This window comes from Equus przewalskii, chromosome 16 (assembly GCF_037783145.1).
Source record: "Equus przewalskii isolate Varuska chromosome 16, EquPr2, whole genome shotgun sequence".
NCBI lineage: Eukaryota > Metazoa > Chordata > Mammalia > Perissodactyla > Equidae > Equus > Equus przewalskii.
This window is the reverse complement of record NC_091846.1, coordinates 26,359,952-26,386,080: the sequence shown is the minus strand read 5'-3', so window position 1 is coordinate 26,386,080 and position 26,129 is coordinate 26,359,952. Positions and strand designations below refer to the sequence as shown.

At 37.7% G+C, this 26,129-nt stretch overlaps 1 long non-coding RNA gene across 2 annotated transcripts in view; it reads right to left on the bottom strand.

The window, feature by feature from the left end:
- Window positions 1-348: 348 nt before the first annotated feature.
- The window catches only part of LOC139076457 (uncharacterized), a 71,710-nt gene continuing 45,929 nt past the window's right edge, over window positions 349-26,129 (bottom strand). Inside the window, exons 4-5 of one of the 2 annotated variants that reach the window (XR_011528085.1) lie at window positions 3,411-3,524; window positions 349-1,177 (exon numbers count right to left, since the gene is read on the bottom strand). This is a non-coding gene — a long non-coding RNA (uncharacterized lncRNA). The remainder of the gene's footprint in view (window positions 1,178-3,410; window positions 3,525-26,129) is intronic. The other variant, XR_011528084.1, reaches the window with a different exon arrangement.

Genomic DNA, 26,129 nt, shown 5'->3' with positions numbered 1-26,129 from the left:
CAGCCTCTCTGTTTTCTGAGCTTTGGCTGTAACCTTTTCTAGTCACCATAGCAACGAGGACACAAATACAACATCCATATCATGAGCTGTATCTATGAGGAAGAATTTCCAACTGCATACATGGTATACATATTTGACCTAAGCATTGCAAAGAAAATTTAAGGTAATTTTAAACGTAATAAATTGTCTGAGTGAGTCATAAAATGGAAATAGTGTGTATGGCTAGGAAAATGTACTCTCGTAAATGAACCAAGGAAAAATAGTGTTGGATCCCATTTTTGCTACAAACTCCATCTTGCCTTCCTACAGCTTTCTTTATGATGTAAAGAATGTCACGGAGAACTTGAAGAGAATCAGTCTAAAACTTTATTTTTCTTCTTTCCAAAGTCCAAGCCTAAAATAAACAACCTATTTTTAGGCAAATCATAAACATGAAATCTGAGACATTGATCTTGCAAAAACACTTCATCACTTCCAATTACTGGCTGTAAATTGCTTTCCTAAAAACCCTTCTAAATATTCGCTCTGCATTCTGAAAGAAGAAAACACACGCTGACATTTTCTCCCTATAAGCTCCTACTCCTGGCGAGGGTGCTCCTCACACAGAATCCTGTGAAATCAGGAATGAGCGAATAGATTGTACAATGGAATAAAGGCCAGATCCATGCCCAAAGTTCTGTCCTGGACTTTGAATAGCATCTTAGGAGGAACCAAAAAGGGATCCTGCTCTGGTTACGATAATGATAACACCAGTGGCAAGAAGAATGTGCACTGGGGAGTTTTCTTGGGCAGGGATGAAGAGCCACAGAGGAGAAGCAGGGAAGTGTGAATGCCAGAGACACAAAGAGAAGGCCCTGCAGGGAGCCTCACACAGATGCTTAATAAATGCTTCTTGATTTGATTGAAGGATCAAAGCATGGCGTTAGTGTCAGGCAGTCTTAGCACCATCGTCTCTGAATGCCTTTGGCAATCCAAATCTGGCGTTGTTTGGGGTTAGACTGTCGGAAGGGTTGTGCTGCCCTTGGGATCCATGTGAATGGGCAGCGACAGCTCTTGCTTGAGCCGCATTCCTCCTTCGTCTGAAGCCTGTATTGAGCACTTTTTTCCTGTGAAGAGCAGTGTTGGTTGTACTTGTCAGGGTTCTGTGGATGTTGCTGCAACTCAGCCCTTCAGTTTCCTGATGTCGAAAATGAGGAAAAAGATAAATTAATTAGTGCAAAATCTAACTCATAATGTTGTGTGCTGCTAAAGAAAAAATTTTAAGCAGCCATCGTAAAAATATAAGGTCTTTTTCATCAGAACTTCTTCTGTTAACACCCATCAAGGAAGGAGCATAGCTGAGTGGAAAGAATGTTGGCCTGAGAGGCCAGAGAAGCAAATTCAAGTCCCAGCTGGGTGGAACCAGCTGTGAGCCCTGACAGAGCCTCTCAGCCTGTTTGGCGTTCAGTATTCTCATTGGCAAAATTAAGATGCTTGTCTAGAAGATTTTCTATCTAATATTTTATTATTCTAGAAAGAATTAAGAAAGGCACTGAGAGCCTAGTATCCCTGGGAAGGTCAATTTTACTTCTGATTCCCTCAGATAACCCTCCAGACATTTTGAAAAAGGTGAGAGGCATTTATATTGAAATTTTCCAGTTGGGTTTGGGAAATAAGAATAAAAGCTGACAGATCTTACACTCCAGGAAACATGGCCCTAGGGTGGGAATGAGAGAAAGGCAATTGCTATAGAGCAAACACACACCCATCTCTGCCCCTGGCCTGCCCTCTCCACACAGGTCTGTCCAGGCCAACCACTTGGGATGGCCAGCAACCAAATAGCCATGTGCAAAAAGGGCACAAGGATGGGAGAGAAAGAGAAAAAAAGCTTTCCTGGGCCCACGGTAAACAGGATTTCTTTGGTATCAAATAGAGAAGAATACGCATTACTGTTGATTACTCAAGCCCAAATGTCAAGACTTTCGACACTCCTAAGACATTTCCAATGAAAAAAGATTGCGTGTGTGTACACACACATATGTGCATATGTATACACATATATATTATATCCTCCATAAGAATCCCAGGAAAGGTCTCATCTTTTCACCAGCGGTCGCTTCTCTGTTTCTACATCTTACTCTTTGTCTTTTACCATAGGCCCAAACCTGGTGAAATACAGACTGAGACTTGAAATGTGCATCTAGAACATCTTCTACCTGTTCTTCTTGGTGTGAACGTCCACTTCATCCTGTCCTCAGCCGTAGTGCTCCCCCATCATTACAAAAAATAAGGACAGAAATTGAGAATTCTAACTAGTTTGGGAAATTGTAAATGCCCACACTTTTTACATTCACTGCTGTTTCCATGACAAATTTGTTCTTTTCAGGAGAAAAAGAACATTTCTAACAGATCAAAATTATATCACTTTGAAGGAGCAAAAATGGATGCTGGCTCTGGGAAAATATTAAAATGCAATAACATCATATATATCTCAAATTGTTTATAGCATTTATGAAATTCTCCAAGCAGTTCAAATCTGCTAAGTTTAAAGTTCAGTCTTCTCCATGTGTGTTTCTTTCTATTGGCACAGAATAGAAAAGAGAAAATATCTTTTGAATTCTTTGGTGATACAATACAATCTGGATTCATTGATGGAGATCACTGCTGAGTGAGATATTTTATGCTGAAGAGGTGATTGCTCTTTTGAAGTAGAACAGAGAAGCTATACGTATATCTACATACGAATATATATAGATACAACTTAAAACATATATATATATATATATATATATATATATATAAACCCTCATTCAAACAAAATTCTTCTTTTGCCTTCACTATATTATTATCTAGTTACTCACGCAAGGATTTTACTACCATCAATCTAGTTGCCAATTCTTTCTGTAATTTCAACATCAGTTTTGGTTCTCCTCCTAGAAACTGTTGTGAAATGATATGTGATGGATGTTAATTTATATCCCAAAGGGATATTGCTCTTCAGCCTAGCCAAACAGGACTGGATACTTTTGGGAGATCTAGTTGAGAATACACAGGCAGTCAGCACTACCACTCCCCCGCCCCCATTACCAGCAGCCAAAAAAATAGCTCCTCTCTCCTCAGTCTTATCTTGTGTTTCCTTTCCTGATCTTCAACCAACCCAATTAGAGATAATGTATAAGAATGAGATAACATACGGATGGAACAAAATTTCCACTCTTGGCCATACCTTTATATAAGGCAGCCCATAATCAATTATTGACAACTGTGAATGAGTTTATCATATCTCTGGGCCCTGACAAAAGGAGACAGATAATGTGCTATGAGCCACTAAGTGCCTGAAAGGAGCATAGAATGTTGGGAGGAAAAATTGTGTGAGTGAGGAGAGCATGGGTGGAAGGAAAGAGAGAGAAGAGATTGAAGAAAAACTTTACAGCATCATTTTGGAGTAGTCTAACAGGGTGGATCAAATCCCAGCTCCTTCATTTAATGTTTGTTTTGTAAGCTTGAAGCAGTTACTTAATCTCTATGATCCTTAGGTTAGTCATCTGTAAAAAGAATAAAAATACCTACATCATTGGATTGTTTTGAGCATTATGTTAAATTATAAGATAACTACAAAACATATAGTACAATTCTTTTAAAAATAATTGTTATTTTCATTAGTTTATAATTTCCCAAGGATAACAACTATGTCTATATAACCACTGAACAAACTTTGAAACATTTCTTTTTTAAGAGATGGTAACCAAATGAGTTTCTTATTGTAAGAAAATAATTGAACATCTGGAGGGAAACTATCTATAAAACAATGCTTAACAGAAATACCCAACAAAAAAGAAACAAAAATTAATTATGGTAGGTTTATGCTACAAGGGACAACCTTTAGAGAGATATACTATGCAAACAGTAACCATAAGAAAACTGGCGTGGCTGCAGTAATATCAGACAAAATTGACTTTAAGATAAGGAAAATTCTTAGAGAAAAAGAGGGCTATTTAGTAATGGTAAAAGGGAAGAAAGAGGGGTTGGCCCAGTGGTGTAGTGGTTAAGTTCATGCACTCTGCTTTGGTGACCCAGGGTATGCATGTTCAGATCCCGGGCATGGACCTACACACCGCTTGTCAAGCCACACTGCGGCAGCATCCCACATACAAAAAATAGAGAAAGATTGGCACAGATATTAGCTCAGTGACAATCTTCGTCAAGCAAAAAGTGGAAGATTGGTAACAGATGTTAGCTCAGGGCCAATATCCTCCCCCCCTCAAAAAAAAGGAAGCAGGAAGATATAATAATTAAAAACATATATGTTTTTCTCAACAGAGCCCCAAAATACATGGAACAAAAACTGACAAGATGATAGTAGAAATACACATGTTGACCATTATGTTTGGAGGTTTAAATATTCCTTTCTCAGTAACTGATAGAACTAGAAAGCAAATCAGTAAGGAAAAATTGAACAATGCCAACCAACTTGGCCTAGCTGACATACAAAGTTGATATATACAAAATCCATAAAGCAAATACTAATACATTTAATAGGACTGAAATCATACAAAATATGTTCTCTGGCTACAATGGAACTAAATTAGAAATCAGTAGCAGAAAGAAATCTTGGAATCCTCAAATATTTGGAAATTAAATAGCACACTTTTAAATAATCCATAGGTTAAAAAACAAATCTCAAGAAAAATTAGAAAATAGTGTGAACCAATTAAAAATGAGAAAAAACTGTATCAAAACTTGTGAGACTTGGGGCCGGCCTGGTAGTGTAGTGGTTGAATTCACATGCTCTATTTTGGTGGCCTGGGGTTTGCAGGTTTGGATCCTGGGTGCGGACCTAGCACCCTTCGTCAAGCCATAGCTTGACATAACCAAATAAAGGTAACTATAGCAGCGTCCCGCAGAAAATAGAGGAAGATGGGCACAGACGTTAGCTCAGTGACAATCTTCCTCAGCAGAAAGAGGAAGATTGGCAACAGATGTTAGCTCAGAGCCAATCTTCCTTATACACATACACAAAAAAAACCCACAAGAAACTTATGGGACATAGCCAAAATAGTGCTTAGAGGGAAATTTATAGCTATAAATGCTTATATTAAAAAAGAAAAAAGATCCAAAGTCAACAAGCTAAGTTTGTGTCATAAGAAGATAGGAAAAGAAAAGCAAATCAAACCTCAAGGGAATAGAAGGAATGAAATAATAAATATCTGAATGGAAATCGTAAAGTAGAAAACAGCAAAACAATAGAGAATTTCAATTACACTAAAATTTGGTTCTTTGAAAACATCAGCAAAATTGATGTCTTTACCCAGTCTGACCAAGGAAAAATGGAAGTAGATGGAAATCACCAAAATCAGGAAGGAAAGAGGCACGTTAACACAGATCATGAAGAAATTAAAATAGTTATAGGGAAATATTATGGACAACTTTATGCTAACAAATTAGAAAATCTAAGTTAAATTAATTGACAAATTAATAGACAAATTTCTAGAAAGACACAAATTACTAAAACTGACTTATAAAGGAATAGGAAATCTGAATAGATCTATATCAAGTAAAAAAATTGAATTAGTATATAAAACTGTTTCCACATGGAAAAGCTGAGGCCAAAATGACTTTACTGGTAAAATCTATCAAGCACTTAAGGAAGAAATAATACCAATTCTACACAAACACATAAAATAGAGGAGGGAATACTTTTCTACTTATTTAATGAAGACAGTATTACCCTGACATCAAAGCAAGACAGGTGTCACGAGAAAGGTAACCAGATAAAACTATGAAATCACCTTTATGAGTATAAACATGAAAATCCTTAGCAAAACATCAGCAAATCAAATCCATCAATGCATGAAAAGGATTATAAATGAAAAAGATACTGCTGAGAAAAATCAAAAGATAAGACAGAGACTGGGAGAAAATATTTGCAAAACTATCTGATAAAGGGCTTTTATATAGAATAACATTTACAACTCAATAGTTAGAAGCTTTGCAAGAGTAAGTTTCAAAAATCAATCAGTGAAATACACAATATTAAAAAGATAAAGGACAAAACCAATATAATCATCTCAACAGTTACAGAAAAAGAATTGGAAAAAATCCAACACCCATTCATATTAAAAACTTGCAACAAACTAGGAAGAAATGAGAATTTCCTTAAGTTAGTAAAGGGCATCTATAAAAGAATCCCACGGTTGATATGATACTTAGTGGTGAAAGATTAAATTCTTTCTCCCTTAGATTGAGGAAATTCATTGCACTGGAGGCTCTAGTCAGAGAAGTAAGGAAAGAAAAAGAAACTAAAGGCATATTGATTAGAAAGGAAGAAGTAAAATATTTTGTTCACAGATGAAATGACCTTGTGTGTAGAAAATCCTAAGGAATCTAAGAAAAAGAACAAAATACTTATGAATAATTTTTTAAAAAATGATATGTCCTATATATTGAAAATTACAATACATTGCCAAAAGAAGTTAAAGAACACTTAAATAAATGAGAAGTAAATCATGTTTATGGATTATAAAATTTGACATTGTTAAGATGTCAGTTTGCCTCAAATTGATCTAGAGATTCAAAATAATCACTACCAAAATCCCAGTTGACTTCTTTTATTAGATATCAACAGGCTGATCCTGGGAAGCATATGTAAATGCAAAGGACATAGAATAGTCAAAACAATTTTGGAAAAGAAGAACAAAGTTAAAGGACTTACACTACCTGATTTCACAGCTCAACACAAAGTGATATTAGGCAAGGCAGTGTGATATTGGCATAATGGTAGACATAAAGATCAATGATGCAGAATAGTCCAGAAATAAGCCCACATATATATAGTCAATATATTTTCAACAAATGTGCCAAGGTAATTCAATGGAGAAAGACAGTCATTTCGACAAATGGGGCTGAAACAATTTGATATCTATTTGCCAAAGAAAAAAATTAACTGTAAATGGATGATAGACTTGAATTTAAGAGCTGAAACTATAAAATATCTAGAGGAATACACAGGAGGAAAACCTGTGTGATCTTGGGTTAGTAAATATGTCTTAGATATGACATGAAAAGCATATCTATTAAAAATTTGATAAATTGGACTTTATCAAAATCAAAAACTTTCGGTCTTCACAAGATATCACTAGGAAAATGAAGACAAGACAGCGACTAGGAGAAAATATTTGCAAACCATTATCTGATAAAGGACTTTTATATAGAATAAATAACTTTTGCAAAATAGCCCAATTAAAAAAATGAGAAATGATCTGTTAGACATTTCTCCAAAGATTTACAAATGGCTAATAAACACACGAAAATATGCTTAATGCCATTAGTCATCAGGGAATGCAAACTAAAAACACAAGATACCACTACACATCTACCAGACTGGCTAAATTCAAAAAGACTGAAAATTTCAAGTGATGGGCAGGATGTGGAGCCCTCATACATTGCTGGTAGGAGAAAAATGGTACAATCAATTTGGGACATAATTTGATAGTTTCTTAAAAAATTAAATATAAACCTACCAAACAGACCAGCAATTTTAGTCTTAGATATTTACCCAAGCAAAATGAGAACATAAATCCACACAAAAACTTGTATGAGAATGGTCATAATAGCATTACTTATAATAACCAAAAAATGGCAACATTCATCAACTGATGAATGCATAAACAAAATGTAGTAAATCCTTATAATGGAATATTACACAGCAATAAAAAGGAATCGATTACTGATATATGTAACAACATAGATGAACCTCAGAAACGTAAAGCTAAATGAAAGAAGCCAGACACATTAGACAATGATAATTACATTTATAAATAATTTCTAATAAAGGCAAAACTTCCTGGGACTAGGGAGAGAGTAGGGATTAACTGCAAATAGTTAAGAGAATTTTTTCAATTGATGGAAATATCCTAAAACTAGATTGTTTCTGAATGTTTATAGTATCTTTTTTCATAATCACCAAAAACTGGAAGCAACCAAGATATTCTTTAATATGTAAATGAATAAACAAACAGTATATCCATACAAAGGAATATTATTCAGCCATAATAAGCAATGTGCTATCAAGGCAAATACACACAAAAAATGGGTATATCTTAAATGCATACAGCTATGTAAAACAAGCCAATCTAAAAGAGCTATATGCTGCATGATTCCAACTATATAGCATTCTGGAAGTGGCAACACTATAGAAATAGTAAAATGATCAGCTTTTGCCAAAAGTTCAAGAGTTTGGTGGAAGGGTGATGAATATGTAAAGCACAAGGGGTGTTTTAGGGTAGCGAAACTATTCTGTATGATACTGGACTTGTGGATACATGGCACTATGCATTTGTCAAAACCCAACGACCTTTACAGTACAAAGAGTGAAACTTAGTTTACATAAATTTTTAAGAAATCATTTAGGACATCATGGGATACCAAGGAGGAATGTAGACTATGACAAGAGCATCTAACTGTATTATGGTGTATGAAATAACCTCACTAAGGGAGGTAGGTAAAAAAGGTGTTGACCTAAGTAATTTAGGGTATGAGTGGAATCCATAAGATTTAAAGGCAAAAGAAACAGTATATAAGCACTGTACTCTAGTTGGTAAAGTTGTTTCCCACAGGGGTGTGGGTTAATAATTCTGAAACTACTATACATATATATTGGAATTGAGCAATTAAATAAATGGATAGCAGATAGTGAGAACCAGGTTTCTCACTGTTAGAGTGGAAGTTTAAAGATAAGCAAGAGGAGCCCACAATGATCCATGTGATTAGGGTTAGAGACATCAGTATGAACCCATGTTTAGCTTAATATAGATACAGATGGCTATATATTGATATATTTTTAGATATGTATAAAAACATGAGTTAGTATACACATATATAGTCCCTTGTTCTGTCAGCTGAGGGTCCCAGAAGCAACAACACCCCAGTAGCAACAAGCACATCTGGTGCCCAGATCTTGGTTTCTAACACCATTCTCCAATAAAAGGAGCCAGGACTCCTTGGAGAAATGGCTGATTCTGGGGTCAGGAAATAGACAAGATGAGCCTAGAGTATCTTACAGTGGCAGAAGGTTCAAAAACCAAAAACCAAACCAAGACAAAATCCTGTAATGAGGGAGATATTACAAAGGGATATAGGGGCCAACTAAAAGAGCTGCCAGAGCTGGAACAATTTGGGCCAAAAATCAAATAAAGTAGAATTGGATTATAATCCAAAGTAGGAAATAAATGTTCATGAGTCCATACTGATGTAAATAATAGAATAAACAAATAAATGGGGTGAAAGGGAAATACCTCCCATGCGGAAGGATTCCAAATAGTTTAGGTTAGATACTCAACCGTCAAGGAAGTGGAGTATAACTCCCCACTCCTTATGTGTGTCTGTGTAGCCTGCACATAGCACCTTCCTTCAGACAAGTACAGTACAAAAGGGGGGAATAAAACATAACTTTACAATGCAGAAACCCGACAAACACCAACTCAGCCGGGTGATCAAGGTTAACAACAACAGTAATAAGTCATGTTGATGGTAGGCACCTTTAATATGACGTGAGGAAAATGGTGGTTTACCTCTGTGGTCTTCCTCTCCAAAACTCATAATCCCAGTCCAACCATGAGAAAAATATCAGACAAATTCCAACTAAGGGGCATTCTACAAAATACCTGACCAGTACCACTCAAAACTGTCAAGGTCATCAAAAACAGGGAAAGTCTGAAAAACTGTTACAGCTAAGAGGAGCCTAAGGAGACCTGACAACTAGACGTACTGTGGTATCCTGGATGGGATCCTGGAACAGAAGAAAGGACTTCAGAGGAAAACTAAATAAATCATGGGCTTTAGTTAATAATAATGTTTTAATATTGGCTCATTAACTGCAACAAATATACCATACTAATATAAGATGTTAATAGCAGGAAACTGGGTGTGGGTAGATTGGAACTCTCTGAAGTATCTTTACAAATTTTCTGTAAATCTAAAACTTCTAAAAAATAAACTTCATTTGAAAAAAGGAAAATTTTCTCTCTTTTCTATAATATTACAAAACAGATCAGGAAGATCTATATAGGAAAGTCTGGGATAAAATGAAGTGATATCACACAGATAAGTTCCAGAAAGATGTGTACCACTTGGCTCTGTGCTGGTTTGGTGCTAAAGTGGCAGTCAGAAAAAGTTTAGAGTTAATATTATCATTATTACATATTTGGCAGAAATTTCCATTATTAGCAGCTGAAAAAACATGACATGGAATCCTTGAACAGAACTGAACAGGAAAATAGACGCTCTTGACTTTGTTTTCTGTATGCAGCTGACATCTGTGGAATAAGTGGCTGGATGTTTCTTTTTAGAGTCTGCAAGATGTATTCCTTTCAGGAAAACCTAGCTTTAATAACTATAGAATGCTTTCCAGTGCTCAAAGCCCCCTTAATTGATTTGATGCCTAAAAGGACTTTGTAAAGTGAATATCGTTGTCGTCACCTAGAGGAAGAAACAGGTGCAGAGAGGTTAGGTGATTTGCTCCAAATACACATCTAAACGGTTGTGGAACTGGAACTTAGACCTAGGTCTTGCAAATTAAAATCTAATACCCTTTCTACAATTAAATGTGTTTTGAGAAGGGCTTTGTCCTGTTCTTTGGCACGTTAGCAGATCCAGGCATCTAGAACAAGATGTTACCTGTTGAGTGACAGCACCAAAGGCAGGCTTTGGCCTTCTACGTGGGCACTGGTACAACCACACCATGAAACTATCCTGAGCATCACTAAGTCTCAATGTCAGTCATTTATTTTCTTCTTTCAGTTTGTCCCCCAAATGCTTTCACCATCTCTGCTTCTTATATGAATCTGATCAGACTTTTATGTCTCTGATTCCTGCTCAGCTGGTGAGCAGTTACTCTGTATCTTACTTGATTGTGTTTCCACACTATAATTCAGATTTTTTTTAATAAAAGTATCTTTTTTTTCAGAGATAACATTTAAATTCTACTCTCAGCAAATTTCAATTATTCAATACAGTGTTGTCAACTATAGTCAACATGTTTTGCATTAGGTCCTCAGACTTTATTCATCTTATAGCTGAAAGTTACGCTTTAAACCCGTCATTCACCTGCCTGATCTGAGACCCTGGTCCCTGGCCCTCTTTGCCTTGGTCCTGACCAAGAGTGACACATAGCAAAGGGTATTAGACTGCTGGAGGTGACCCAAATGCTATTTAAATAGAAAAAATGAAGTACTTGAGAATTCACAGAATTATTATGAATATCTAATTCTACCTCATCTCTCTTCTCAGGAAGATAAGTCTTAATATGCAGCTCTTCTAGTGAAGGAGATGAGGAATTGAGTCATTATTTTCAACTTCACAGTAATATTTCACTGACCTCTAAAAATACCTACTACTAAAATGGTATAGAAACTGACTCTTTACTGAATCAGTCTTTAACAGAAGAGAAGAGTAATATTGTACATTAGAAGAACAAGCTTTTCTTCAGGATAGGACCTTAAGTTTTAACAACCTAACCTGTTCAAGTTCAATGGGACACCATGAGATGTATTTAGTTCCTGACCTAGTTGGGGTTATTGTTGAGGAGATTCACATTTCACATGGTGATGTGGAGGGGACATGGAATTGATGACTTGTGAGGTCCATCTTTTAAATCTATATGTAAAATGAGATTTCATATTGGGTCACTCCAGTACATTAAAATTCATCTCATTTGTGTTGCCAGAGGGTGACCGTTTTCCTTGTGCAGTGCTTTGTCAATTCTCATTGCCTTTTGCTAATAATTCTGAATTTGAATCTCTATCCTCCTAGAGGGATTGAGAGCTTTATCCTTCTAGAGGTTGCAGAGCCAGTGGCTTTGTCTCCATTTGACCACGCACTGAACGGCAATGTCCTCTTGCCTCAGAGCCTGGGAAGAGCATGCTGGGAGGGATGAAGACTTAGAAATAGGGGGAAGGGAGAAGGGTCCACCTACAGATGCTGAGAAGGGAGTATAGTCAGTCTAGCGGAGAGACTGCTGTTTCAGAGGGTATGGAAATAAGCCACATATATGGGGAAGGGAGGAATGGAAGTAGGAAGAATGTGTTGTAGGGTAGGGAGCTCAAAGCAAAATAGTAGGGAAATTATGAGGGACAGGCAGAGAAAGACAGTGAAGACTGAGGTTTGACGTGATACTCAGAAGTCCAGGCAGGCAGCAAATATAAAAATTTTGCAGGCTTTACCTCCTACATCAAAGTTCAAAAGTAAGACTCTGGGCTCTGACTAGTCCCTGTGGCTGGGGAACGGAGAGTTGGGCAGGAAAGAGCAAGGCAGGACTGGGTATAAGAGACAATGGGCAACAAGTAGAACAGGAATCACCAGGGGCTGTGGGGAGGGGGAATAGGGGTACAGAGTTTCAGTTTAGGATGATGAATAAGTTCTGGAGGGGGAGTAGTGATGGTGGCACAGCGATATGAATGAATTTACAATGTGAATGTCCTATATACTTAAGTATAGTTAAATAGGTAAAATGGTAAATTTCATGTTATGTATATCTCACCACAGTAAAAAAGTATCTAAAGAAAAATAAACTAAAAGAAGAGAGACAATGGTAGCATCAGGTTTCCAATGCAGAAACTCAGGCACCAAGGACAAGGGAGAAGCCCAATTCTCACAACTGACACAAGAGGTAGAGACTAGCTCTCGGATATAAGCAGAAGGGCTTGTGCAAAAGGTCATAGCTGGACTGGAGGCACACTGACTTTATGCAGAGATTCAGAGTGTGTGCTGGAACATCTTGCTGCAGTTTAAGCCTCGGAAACGAGTGGGCCTGAAACTGGGCTTAAGTAGCATCAGTTATGGACAGAGAGGAAGCCTGGAGAGGCTGGATATTGGACGAGACTAATCCATGTTGGTTTGCTGTCATCTCGTTTTCCTCACCTAGCACTCATGTTGGAGATGACAGCAAGAAACATCAGCCCAGAGAAAAACCAGCCCCCGCTGAAGGAAATAATTTGACAATGAACAGAGTGGAAACAGGATATAGAGTTCCTAATATTTTAGGCCAACTCGCTAACCGGTAGACAATTCTTCCTTTTAAAGCAGTCCATGCCTTTTCACTAATGAATTCATGTCCCCATAGAGCCATAAAGGATGAGAATTTGGCCCAAATGTGTACTTAAATTGGATTGCCTTGTAAGAATGCTTTAAAAAAACAAAATGCAGCCACCTGCGACCTATTAAGACTGTTAATGTACACATTGACATAAATACCTGAAGGATTTCTACAACAGCTGGAACATGGCTCAAAGATCTTTTGTGTTTGCTTTTTAATGTACTTCCAAAGTGACTTCATAAAATTGCAACCACTACCACCAGTGGGACTGAGTTTTTGTTTAACTCCCTGAGTCCTCATCTTCCACCACTGTTGGTGCAAGTGATTATTAATAGTGCCTACTCTAAATGTTTTGAAGATAAAAATTAAACCTCAAATAAGTTACCAATTGAGAGAGAGGCTTAAAAGACTTAGGTAATCAAAAGCCACATGTCCCTGACCACAACACTCACAAAATGGCATTTTTCTAGCTCTTTCCTCGCCCACTCTGTAGAATCTTCATCCCCCTCAAATTCTTCCCATATGGGTCCTAGCAACGCCCAAATTCTTCCCATATGGCACCACCCAAGTGTTCAAACAACCTTCTGGGCCCTGAGGGGACCCCAGCTTTCTAGGTGCTGTGTCTGCCTCTGCCATGCCTGAGGTGAGAGCTTGGCCCCCACTGCCCACAGAGAGGCCAATTATTGCAGATGTCCACACCGAGGCTGATGGTGACCAAGGTAGAGGCAACCAATATCTGGGCCACTGCAACTTCCTGTGAAAGACCCGGGACTGTCCTCAGAACCACCCTTCTACTCCATACCAACCCCACTGCCTGTGAGCTTTGTTCAATCATTTGTCTGTTCTTTTCAGTCAATAAACATTTATTAAACATCTATTGTATGCTGAGCACTAAAATAGCTCATGGTGAACAGTTATGTGCAAAAGAGGCATCATGAAGCTTAGATTCCAGTGTGCAGACTGACAGTAAACAAACAAACAAATTAATAAATGGACAACTATCTACAGGAAGTGCTAAGAAAGAAATAGTCAAGGTGTTGTGACAAGTATCAAGAGCTGATGGAGTTGTCAGGAGGTGACCTCAGTCAGGAAATAGCATTTAACTTGAGAGTCAAAGAGTGAGAAGGAAACAACCTTTTGAGGGGCTAGGTAAAGACTTTTCCAGGCAAAGGGAATAGCAAAAGCCATAATGAAGAAAGAAGCATGGCACATCCAATAAAATAAGCTTGGAGTGAGTGCGTTTAAAACTGAATGAGGGAGAGCAGAATGGCGAGGGGCAGAATTGGAGCGGTAAAGAGTGGCCAGGCTATGCCTGGATTTGAGGGTTGCACCAGGGCTGTCATGAAAGAGCAGAGCAATGGGATCATTTTCTTTACATTTTGCAAAGATCATCCTGACTGCTGGTTGGGGAATTAGCGTCATTTAGCAATTTAATTAGCAATTAGAGGGGAACAACAGGGCAAGTAGGGAGAGTAGCCAGGAGATGATTTGCAGGTGAGAGATGGTGGTGGCTTGAAGGACAGTGATGCTGGAGATGGTTATAAATAAATGGAAGATGTATTTTGGAATAGGAAAGATTTGCTGGTAGATTCAGTATGGAGGTGCGGCAAAGGGGAAGACGAATCAAGATCAACTACCAAGTCTCTGGCTTGAGCCATGGGATGGATGTTGATGCATTTACTAAGATAAGGAAGATGAAGAGCAGACTTCAGAAAGGAAGTCAAAAGTCTGCAACACATTAAGTTTGATGTACTTATGAGTCACTGAAGTGGAGCACTAAATAGGTATTTGCATACACCCAGTTGTTTATTTAACAAATATTTTTGAGCCCTTAGTATGCATAGGAACTGTGCCAGATCCTAGGGGTAAAGCCATAAACGAAGCAGAGATGGTCTTGACCCTATGAAATTTATAAGCAAGTAGGACAGACACTGGACAAGTAACTAAGCATGATGTACGTATTGATGTAGAAATCAGGATGCTCTGGGAGGGAAGAAGAAAGGGGACTGACAGTCTGGGTGGCTAGTGAAGGCTTCCTAAGGAAGCGATATTTAAACTCGGCTCTGAAATATAAATGGAATTAGCTCAGTCAAGAGGTGGAGGGAGAGTCTTCAGCAGAACATGTGCAGAGCATGTGTAGAGGCCTGGAGGCAGGAGAAATCAGTCTTTCCAGGCAGGAGTCCTGTAGTACAATTCTTGCCCCAGAGATTCTCAGTCCTCGTGAGAATGGCCTGTAGTGGTCTGGTTCCACCAGTCCTCCAGACACGCTGGAGTGGCCATAGGGTCGCCACAGTTTACTCTCAAGCCAGGACTCCTGTTTCACTATGTTTAAAAGATCTAAGTTCATTCTTTCAGTCAGCAATTTCTTGAGTACCTAACTATGGATTGTGAAGCTCTCGATGAACTTCCTGCCTTTAAGAAAGAACTTGTCCCTTAGTAGAGGAGTAAACAGTGTTATATTAAAATTATGTATAAAGAACTACGGGGAGATTGAACAAGGAGGGACTGACTCTCCCTGGGGCCACACAGAGAGAGAAGGAGAAAAGAAAGAAATGGTAACAATGACACTGAGATGAGCACATGCAAAACATGTGCAAAGAAAGATTTATGTGCTTGGGAAAGGGCAAGCAATTTGGGAAAACAAACCATTCTTAGGAACTTGGTTTATTCAATGAACATAAATAACTTCCTCTCTTGAATACATTATCTTCTTCCTTGGCGCTCAGAAGACTTCACTGCATTTAGCAATAGCTGTGATTTTATAACTGGCGAGTTTCTCCAAGGAGATAGGCTAGGATTGAAGGCTGAGGAAAAGATCCAGAGCCGGTGGTCATATGCGTCAAGGAGGGAGGAAGACCCCAGGAGCCAAACTGAGGACCACAAAGCTTTAATCCGTCTTGCCACATTTCAGCTGCCTTCACGAGTAGTCAGGGAGTACATAGGACAGAGATCCTCTCCTTATCAGGAAAGATGTCACTCATTTACCAGTCCCTCTGTCCGTATCCCTACAGAAAGATGCCTGGCCCTTAGGTAGCTCTCCATATTGCCTACCCCTCACCCCCACTACCAATATTAGAGCATCTGCCATTTGGAAACTCTGAAGCACAGCCTTCCCCCATAACTGACTGGAAAAATCAATTTGCTTGTGGCCATTTCTTAATTAAAGTGGCATTGCATGTAAACAGGTTTAGAAATCTCAATAACTCAAACCTCTTAGAAAATGAAGACAAGAAGAGAGGGGAAAAAAGGGGGAGTGGGGAGAATCCTAGAAAGAGGAAATGAGTTTATGTGAGAAACTAGTTCCCAGTGAGCCCCTGTATTAATCACAGCTTTCAGATGTCAGCCTCAGAGACCACAGCTGGGCGATAATTAGGAACCAAGCAATCTTTCTGAAAGGATACAAAATGGAACATTATTAGCTGAAGTGTTTTTTTTACTTCTTTTTTTAACCCAAGAAATGTGCTGCAGTTTCTTAATAGCTTTGAAAAGCACGAACATTAAACATGAAGGCGGCGTGTCAGGAGCCGCAGAAAACTCAAGCATGGGCTTTCTCAGTCTTTCCTGGGAACGTAAAATTAAAACACTCCAGTGGTTGCCAGGGGTTGGGGGAAGAAGACAGAGGTGAACAGGTGGGGCACGGGGCAGTGAAACTATTCCATATGATACCATAATGGTGATACATGACATTGCCCATTTGTCAAGATCCACAGAACTGTACAGCAAAGAATGAACCCTAATGTAAACTATGGACATTAGTTAATAATGATGTCTTAATTTGGTCCGTCAACTGTATCAAATGTACCACACTAAGGCAAAATGTTGACCATAGGGGATACTGGAGGGAGGAAAGGAGGTACCCGGGAGCTCTCTGTGCTTTCCGTGCAATTTTACTGCAAACCAAAACTGCTCTAAGAAATAAAGTCTTTTAATTTAAAAAAAAATTAGAATACTCCAAAAGTTAATTGCTGAATTTGATCTCTTTTACTTCAGTCAGTATTCTAGGACGCTTATTGAATTTCTACTGTGTGCTATTTCCTATTTTAGGCACTCAGGATGCAACATTTAATGAGCCAAAATGCCTGCCTTCTTGGAGTTTTATTCTGGTTGGGAGACAGATAATAAATAAACTCATAAAAGCAAATAACGTCAGGCAGTAAATGCCATGGAGGAAAATGAATCAGCACAAAGCAACCGTAGGGGAGGCAGAAGCAGTGCTGTTTTAGATGAGGTGTTCTCTCAGAAGGGGACATTTGAGGGGACCCCTGAGGGAAGTGAGGGAGGATCCTTGGGGACCACTCAGAGAGGCGTCCTGGAGCACTAGCAAAAGAGGAGACAGCACAGGTGTGACAGAGGCCAGTGAGGCTAGGGTGTAGTGAGGAGGAGCTTAATAGACAAAAAGCCAAAGTGATGGCTAGGGGCCAGGTCATACAGAGCCTTGTAAGCCAATGTAAGTGCTTCAGATTTTACTCCAAGCATAAGAAAAAGCCATGGGAAGAGTAACCCAAATGTTCGTCAAGAGATGAATGGATAAACAAAACATGGTATGTACATTATGTACAAAATGTGGAATATTATTCACTCTTAAAAAGGAAGGAAATTCTGCCACATGCAACAACGTGGATGAACCTTGATGATATTATGCTAAGAGAAATAAGCCAGTCATGAAAAGACAAAAACAGTGTGATTCCATATATATGAGGTCCTTAGAGTAGACAAATTCATAGACGGAAAGTAGAAGGGTGGCTGCCAGAAGATGGGAAGAGGGGACAATGGGGAGTTGTTGTTCAATAGTTAGACAGTTTCAATTTTGCAAGATGAAAAGAGCTCTGGAGATTGGTTGCACAACAATGTAAATGTACTTAACACCACGGAACTACTCCAGCTAGGTCACGACTCCCATCTGGCTGACAGCAATCCTAGGATGCCATGACTTTTAGATGCATCTTGAGCTCAAAGATGTTAAAATGTAAAGAAAAAAGTGTATCTATATCAGTTTCTTATGGTTGCTGTAATAAATTGCCACAAACTTGGCTTAAAATAACACAAATTTATAGTCTTACAGTTCTGGAGCACAGAAGTCCAAATGATCTCATTGAGTTGACACCAAAGCCACATTCTTTCAGAGGCTCTAGGGAAGAATTTATTTCCTTGCCTTTTCCAGCTCAGAGCTGCAATTCTTGCATTCCTTGGCTTGCAGCCCCTTCCTCCAACTTCCAGCACAGCATCTTGCTTCAGTCACACATTACTTTCTGTCTCTGTAGTCAAATCTCCCTTTGCCTTCCTCTTATAAGGACACTTGTGATTACATTTAGGACTCACCTGAATATCCTGGACAATCTTCCTACATGAAGATCCTAAACTTAATCACATTTGCAAAGTCCTTTTTGCCATATAAGGTAACATTTACAGATTCCAAGGGTTAGGACCTGGATATCTTTGAGAGCCATTATTCAGCCTATTAGAATCTCAGACCTGATGAATTTAAAGCCATAGTCTGAATGAGATCATCAAGGAAGGGAATAAGGATAAAGAGGAGTCCAAGGACTCGCCCCAGTGCACAGCAACATTCAGAAACCAAGAAAAGGAAACGACCACCAGAGAAGGCTGAGCAGTAGCAGACTGTGAAATCTGAGACAAACTAGGCAATGATGTGTCCCTGTGGCTAGTTAAAGAAGGTTTTTCAAAAAGTAGGGAAATATCTATCACCTGCATCAAATGCTGCTGAATCAGATGAGGATGTGGAGTTGACTACTAGATTCAGTGCCTTTGATAAGAACAATTTAAGAGGACTGATGTGCACAATAGCCTGATTGGGGTGGGCTTAAGGGACAATGAGTGAAGAGGGAGCAGGGAGAACAAGCATATAAAACATATTATAATATGTATGAGTTCTTCTATAAAGAGAAATGGGGGAGAGAAGGTTAGTGTTTTGCCATGCCTGCATAATGGAAGGGAAGGGCAAGGAAACTGAGTGGGAGACACTGATTATAATTATGGGCTGTGGCTTCTAAACCCAGTAAGGCAGCAAGTTGAGGGCATGAAGGAGGTGATGGACAGCGGTAGAAGAGTCAATAAAGTAGAGGTTCTTGTTTATGAATAATCGTTAAAGTGGTGGTATCAGAAAAAGCACACTGATCAGTGTCAGAGTTATTGTGCCACAAATTAATTTTGGGTTTCTAATCACTGATGACAAAGAACTCAGCCTACGTTGACGTTTCATTGTGTTCAAATGATAAATGGAATACAAATCATAATTACAAAAGCTACACTCCATTTGATTTCCTTTTTTTTTCAACTTTATAGTGTTTAATTGTTTCATTTCCCCAGGAGAAATTACTAATAGCTCCTGGGATGATTATTATGAATTCTTTTAATGAAATCATTATCCCACCATTTGCCGATTTCACATAACTAATCTAATATAAAAACTGAAAGTTCATTCTGAAAGAATCTATAAGGCAAATTGTCTTTCACGTAAATGATTACATGACGATAAGTAACTAGATATACATTATTATCCTGGAGGTTTTGAGAAAGAGATAACAAGAATATCAATTATTTATTGAGACCCTATTTATGTCTGTCATTTTGCTAGGAAATTTCTAATCCATGCAACAGCATTACAAGATAGGTGTTATTATTCTCGTTTTACAAATGAAAAAGCAGAGACTCAAGCATGATACTAAGACCACATGGTTAAGAAGTGTCAGAACCTGGGAATTTGAACCCTAGTTACCGTGACTCCAAGATCCCCTCTCACTCTTCCACTCTCCTTTTAGATTTCTTCCATACACTCCCTGGTATCACCTGCTTGGTGAATTGTAGCATGACTCTCTGGTGGTTTAGCATTTTTGTTGTGGGAGGGCAGGTTAGTGGTTTCCTGGAGGCTGATAACCAAAGTAAAGAGTCTAGAGGTTGTGTTTGTTCATTTCTTCCATCATTCACTCATTTCATATAACTGCTTTTATTATAGGTTGAGCACAGAATAGAACTTTTCCACAAGTCTACCATATTGTACTGACTCTCCTCTAAATGATACACCTGTGATTTTTCAATAGCTGAAGAAAAGGGGCTACTCAGTTCTGCCATCTTATTTTCAAAACTTCAGCAAACATAGAATGACTAATACCACTTGTCTCTCAATCAACATCTCCTTTTACCAATTTACACTGAAAGATCATAGTGCTACCTGATAAATGGTCATATTTTTACAATGCAGAAGATATTTTCTAAAAATAAATGGACTATTAATGGTTCTCTTTCTCCTACACACACCCACAATGACACTGCAGAACTTGTTTTCCATTACCTTTCCCTTTAGTTTCAACTAACATCTTGCTGGTAATATGATTTCATGGTTTCTTTCTTTCCTCCTCTCACTTGATTTCCAGCATGACTACAGTCTAGTCATCTATTAAAAATGTGGTTGCCAAGTAATAGGTGTCCTGACTTCAGGTTGCTATTTCACTTGGCATAAATGCAATGTCTCTTTGATATTTAAATAAATTTTTTCATCAAAATGATATTTAAAAGTAAAATAAATTTAAAAGTACAAATTCATCTGTATTTTAAAAAATCAGAGTAACTTACACTGAATCAACTCTTCCTCTGATAACATCAATGAAAGCTGGACAAACACTAAAATGTAGCAATTTGAAGGCATTAGAGAGCAATCAAGGGAGAAAGGAGTTAGGGGATAAATATTCTGGAAAGGGAGAAAAGACAGTGAGACAAGCTGACATCCACTGTTGCTTTTCCTCTTGAGACGTTTTGCCATTAGTAAGCCGTGCAGGGTGAAAAGATTAGAAAGCAAACATAATGACACACAAAAGAAGTTAAAAAACCTAGCAAACTTTTGTTGATAACTTGGTGCTGGGGAGACACAAATTGAAGATCATGTCCCAGCCAAGGATGAGAGGCAGTGGTAAACATTCTACACTTTGAGTTGAAACCATGAAGAACTGCTTGTTGAGAGTAAAGGCAAACCGGAAATAGACAGGCTCTCACAAAAATTGAAGTTCAACCTTGATTTCTCCCAATGCCCCATTGAATCAGGGTTATCTCCTAATCTAATTGCCTGCCCAAAGAAAAGTCAATATTTTATGGAAGAAGATAATATCATAAGAGCCTCTACAAGTTTTCATAGGTAATACCCACTATTCAACTGAAAATTACTGGGCCTGCTTAGAGACAGAACTAAATGACTAAAAATCAAGAACTAAAAAGAGAATAACAGAAATGGGTCCACAGGCAACCTAGATATTGGAGTTATCTGAAAGAGACCTCACGTTAACTGTAATCAATATTTTGGGGGAAACTGATGACAAGCTGCAAAATGGGAAACTGGAATCTTTAAATAAAGAATCCAATAGAAATTTTAGAATTGAAAAATACAGTATCTTAGATACTCAACTAAATAGATGGGTTTAATAGAAAATTAGAGCAAAAGAGAATTAGTGAACTGAAAGACAGGACAGTGAAGGAAAATTCAGATCAAACCATGGAGAGAAAAGAGGATGAAAAACGCAGTAAGACTGTAAAGGTATATAAAATATAGTGAAAAAAAAAGAGCTAACACTTATGATTGGGTTTACAGTTATAAAGGATAAAGAAATAAGAACAGGAGCAATATTTGAAGGGATAATGACTGAGAATTTCCAAAACCTGATAAAACATATCAACCCACATTCAAGAAGTTCTAAGAACCCCAAAAAGATTAAATTCAAAGAAAACCACCACAGGCACAACGTAGTCTAACTTCTGTAAACTAAAGACAAAAATAAAAGCAATTTAAGAGTAGCTGGAAGAAAAAGACTCTTTACTTTCAAAGTAATAATTATAAATTGATCGCATCTCAACAGAAATGACGGAAGCCAGAAGACAATGAGGTAGCATCTATAAAAGTGCCAAAATAAAATAACTGGCACTCAATATAGAATTCTATATTGAGTGAAAATAGTCTTCAACAATCGAGGGGAAATAAAAATATTTTCATACAGAGAAAAAGAGAATTAAGTACTGGCAAACTACACAATAATAAATATTAAAAATAATTCTTTGGGAAGTAGAAAAATTATTTTAAATGGAATCATAGAAATTCACAAAGATGGGAAGAGTACCAAAAAGGGTAAATATGTGAGTAAATATATTGACTATATAAAACAATAAAATAAAATAATAACAAAATAATATCTTCTGGAGTTTAAAATATATGCAGAATTAAAAGACATGACAACAACAGCACAAGAGGCAGTAGAAGGTAAATGGAGTTAAAATATTCTAAGTTCCCCGTACCGTCTGGGAGGTGCTAAAAAATACTAATTTTATTATAGAAAGTAATAAGTCTAGTGTGCATATTTTAACCTCTCCTTTAATCTATAACTAACAAGCTAATGGGGGAAATAAAATAATAAAAAATACTTGATTACTCCAAAAAAGATAAGATATGAGAAATAAAGAAATAGTGGGTTAATAAAAACAAATAATACAATGATAGAAGAAACTCAATGACTACAGCAGAATAAACATAGGAAAGACTACACAAAGGCATACTGTAATTAAGTTTCAGAACATCAATAATAAAAGAAAATCTTAAAAGCAGCAAGAAAAAGACACATTATGTAAAGAGGATCACATATAAGAATTACAGCCGAAGTTTTTTCAGAATCCACCCAAGTCAGTAGACCATGGAGCGAAGCCTCAAAAGGGAAAAAAAAAAAAACCTGTCTAACTAGAGTTCTGTACCCAGGAAAAATATCTTTCAAAAATTAAGGGAAAATAAAGACTTTTTAAACAAGCAAATGTTGAGAGAATTCATTGTCAGCAGATCTACACTGCAAAAAAGAGAAGCAGAAAGAAACGGTATTATTTGAAAATGTGGCTCTACCCTAAAGATGAAGAGTGTCAGAAATGATCAATGTGTGGGTAAAAGTAAAATGTATTTTTCACATGTTTAATCTATTTAAGAGATAATTGACTATTTTAGCAAAACTAAGAACAATGTATTGTGGGGTGTATAATATGTAGAAGCAAAATGTATCATAGAAATAACACAAAAGACAGGAAGGACAAGGACTCTGTTGTAAGATTTTTATACTATACATTAGGTAGTACAAAATTAGGTAGTACTCTATTATTTAAAGATAGGTAGTGATAATTTAGAAATGAATCTTATAGGGGCTGCCCAGTGGCACAGAGGTTAAGTGCACACGTTCTGCTTCAGCGGCCTGGGGTTCGCCGGTTCGGGTCCCAGGTGTGGACATGGCACTGCTTGGCAAGCCATGCTGTGGTAGGAGTCCCACATATAGAGTGGAGAAAGATGGGCATGGATGTTAGCTCAGGACCATTCTTCCTCAGAAAAAAGAGGAGGATTGGCAGCAGTTAGCTCAGTGCTAATCTTCCTCAAAAAAAAGAAATGAATATTATAACCCCAAGAAGAACTGCTAAAATATATTAAAGAGGTACAGTTAATAAGACAATAGTGGAGATAACATGGAATCATAAAAAGCATTCATTCCGAAAGATAGTAGGAGAAGAGTAAAAGAAAACAAAGAAGCAATTGAAAAATAGAAATTAAATATCAAAATGGTAGATTTATACTCAACTACATCAAAAATTACATTAAATTTAAATTGTTTAAATGCTCTAATTAAAAGGCAGAGGTTAGATTGGACAAAAAAGCAAAGCCCAATTATATTAACATCAGATAAAGTTTATTTCAAAGAATACTATCAGAGATAAAATAGTATATTTCATAATGATCAACAAATTAAGAGGACATAATTATAAATGTGTATGCCTCTATAATAGAGCTTCAAAATATATAAGGAAATAGCCGATGGAACTTGAAAGAGAAATAAACATATCCACAATTATATTTGAAGATCTCAACTCATTTCTCTCACTAATTGGTAGAAAAAACTAAGATAGAAAATCTTTAAGAATATAGAAGATTAAACACTACCAGTCTAATTGGCATTTGTAGAGCTTCCACCCAACAGAGAATACATATTCTTTTCACGTGCACACGGAACAATCACTAAGACATTGAGCGCCATGAAGCAATCTCAATATATGTAAAATAGTCTAAATCATACAAATATGTTCTCTGCCCATAATGAATTAAAGTAGAAATCAGTAACAGAAAGATATCTGGAAGTTCTCCTAAAGAACTGAAGATTAAACCACACACTGGTGATAGATAAAATCATGCAGTCTTACAATATTGGCCAGCGAATCTTTAATCTTTCCTTACAAATCAATGAATCAAGTTAGAAAATATGGAAGCAAACTACCTCTGAACACATATTCAGTTTTGCAGTTTATAATATCCGGAAGTATTGTGGAATTTGAGGTAGATGAGGAAAATACCAAAACAAAAGCACATTACCTGGAATGAGCATTATTTCCCAGAGCTAGACATAGGCCTTCTGCTGTCAGAGAAAGAGCATCTGTGTTCAGGAGGTATGTTGGTTCTGGGATATAAAGATTCTCTCCACCTTTAAGGCGCCCATCATCTTCTATCATTAAGTATTAAGTATTACATATAAATTGCTCTTGTCCTTTTCCAGGGTAAACTCTAGCCACATTGGTCTCCTAGCTGTTACTCAAATAAGCTACACATATTCTTGCCTACGGCCTTTGCGCAGGCTGTTCCCTCTGTCTAAAACACTTGTCTTCCCCCATAAATTTGTGTGGCTCATTCCCTTATCTGCCATCAGCTCCTTGCTCAAATGTTACCTTCTTGGAGAAACCTTCTCTGAGCCACGATCTGTCACCTTTCCTGATTAATTTTTCTACCTAGCATCTCCCAGCGAAGTTTTTCTATTTAGCCTTTATTTATTTTTCCACTCCTACTGACATAGAAGCTGTATGAGGGCTAAAGGTTGCCGAATTTTTTCACACTGTATCCCTAACACCTAGAATGATGCCCGGCACATGGTAGGCCAAGCTCCCTTTGCACGTTATTCCTGCCACCTAGAAGGCTCCTTCCTACTACTCAGGTTTCAGGTTAAATTCCTCCTCCTCAGAGCAGTCTTTCTTGACCACACTATTTAAAGTACCACCATTCCATCCTACTTATTCTTTCTCCCAATACCCTTTTAAGTTTTCTTCACATGCTTATACATATCTGCAATTATCTTACTATCCGCTTACTTCTTTATTGTCAATTTCTTGCTCTCATAATGTAGAGGACAGAGTCTTTCTCCACCTCCTTCAGGGCTAATTCCAGAACCTAAAACAGAAGACCACCAGCTGCAGAGTAGCTGCTCAATAAATATTAGATGAATAAATGAATGGACTTGAGTCCGTTGTGCTCATCATCACCTTTGCTGTAATGCTGTCACTAACAAATCTCTGAATCTTACTTTACGCCTTTTTGCCCCGAGTAATCTGACCCGTAGTTTCTATATAAAATATAACCTCGTACGGTAACCGGGTGTCTGACAATTTTGTAAAGCACTCCAGACTTAACATAAACAACAACAATACTAAGAAATCCTAATTCGAGAACTTTACCCAACTACCGTAGCGCTAATAAAGGTAAGTTCCTCCTGTTCACTCTCCTGTTGTTCCATCCAGTCATCCTACTTCTGTATCTTTTACCTTTCTGAATGGAATGTACTCAGCAGCAAAAGTGAAATCCTTTAATCTTCCATTTTGGGGCCCATGTTTGAAATGGATTAAAGAGTCAAACAAAATTAGTTTCCAAACCTTCAATTTTCCAGGCCCGCAGGCATTCTCCCTCCCACTCAGAAATGACGGTGGCCTTAAGCCATCTGTTACTTCCCATGAAATATTTCCCTCGGCTGTCACTGCTGATTGCTCTACTTCTTTTTTTATATAGGAGAAAAAGAAAGAAAGAAAGAGAAGGGAAAAAAAAAAATCTCCTGGCCACCCGCATGCACAGCTTTGTTTACTGGTCCTCTACTTTCCTTGGGAGACCCTGCCAAGAAGAAGCTCCATTTAGCTGACAACAACCATTTCTCATTAAACCCCCAATTTAAGCATGACCCAGAGTGGAAAATTGCAAAACAGGAAGCTTGCAAATTGCCTCAAA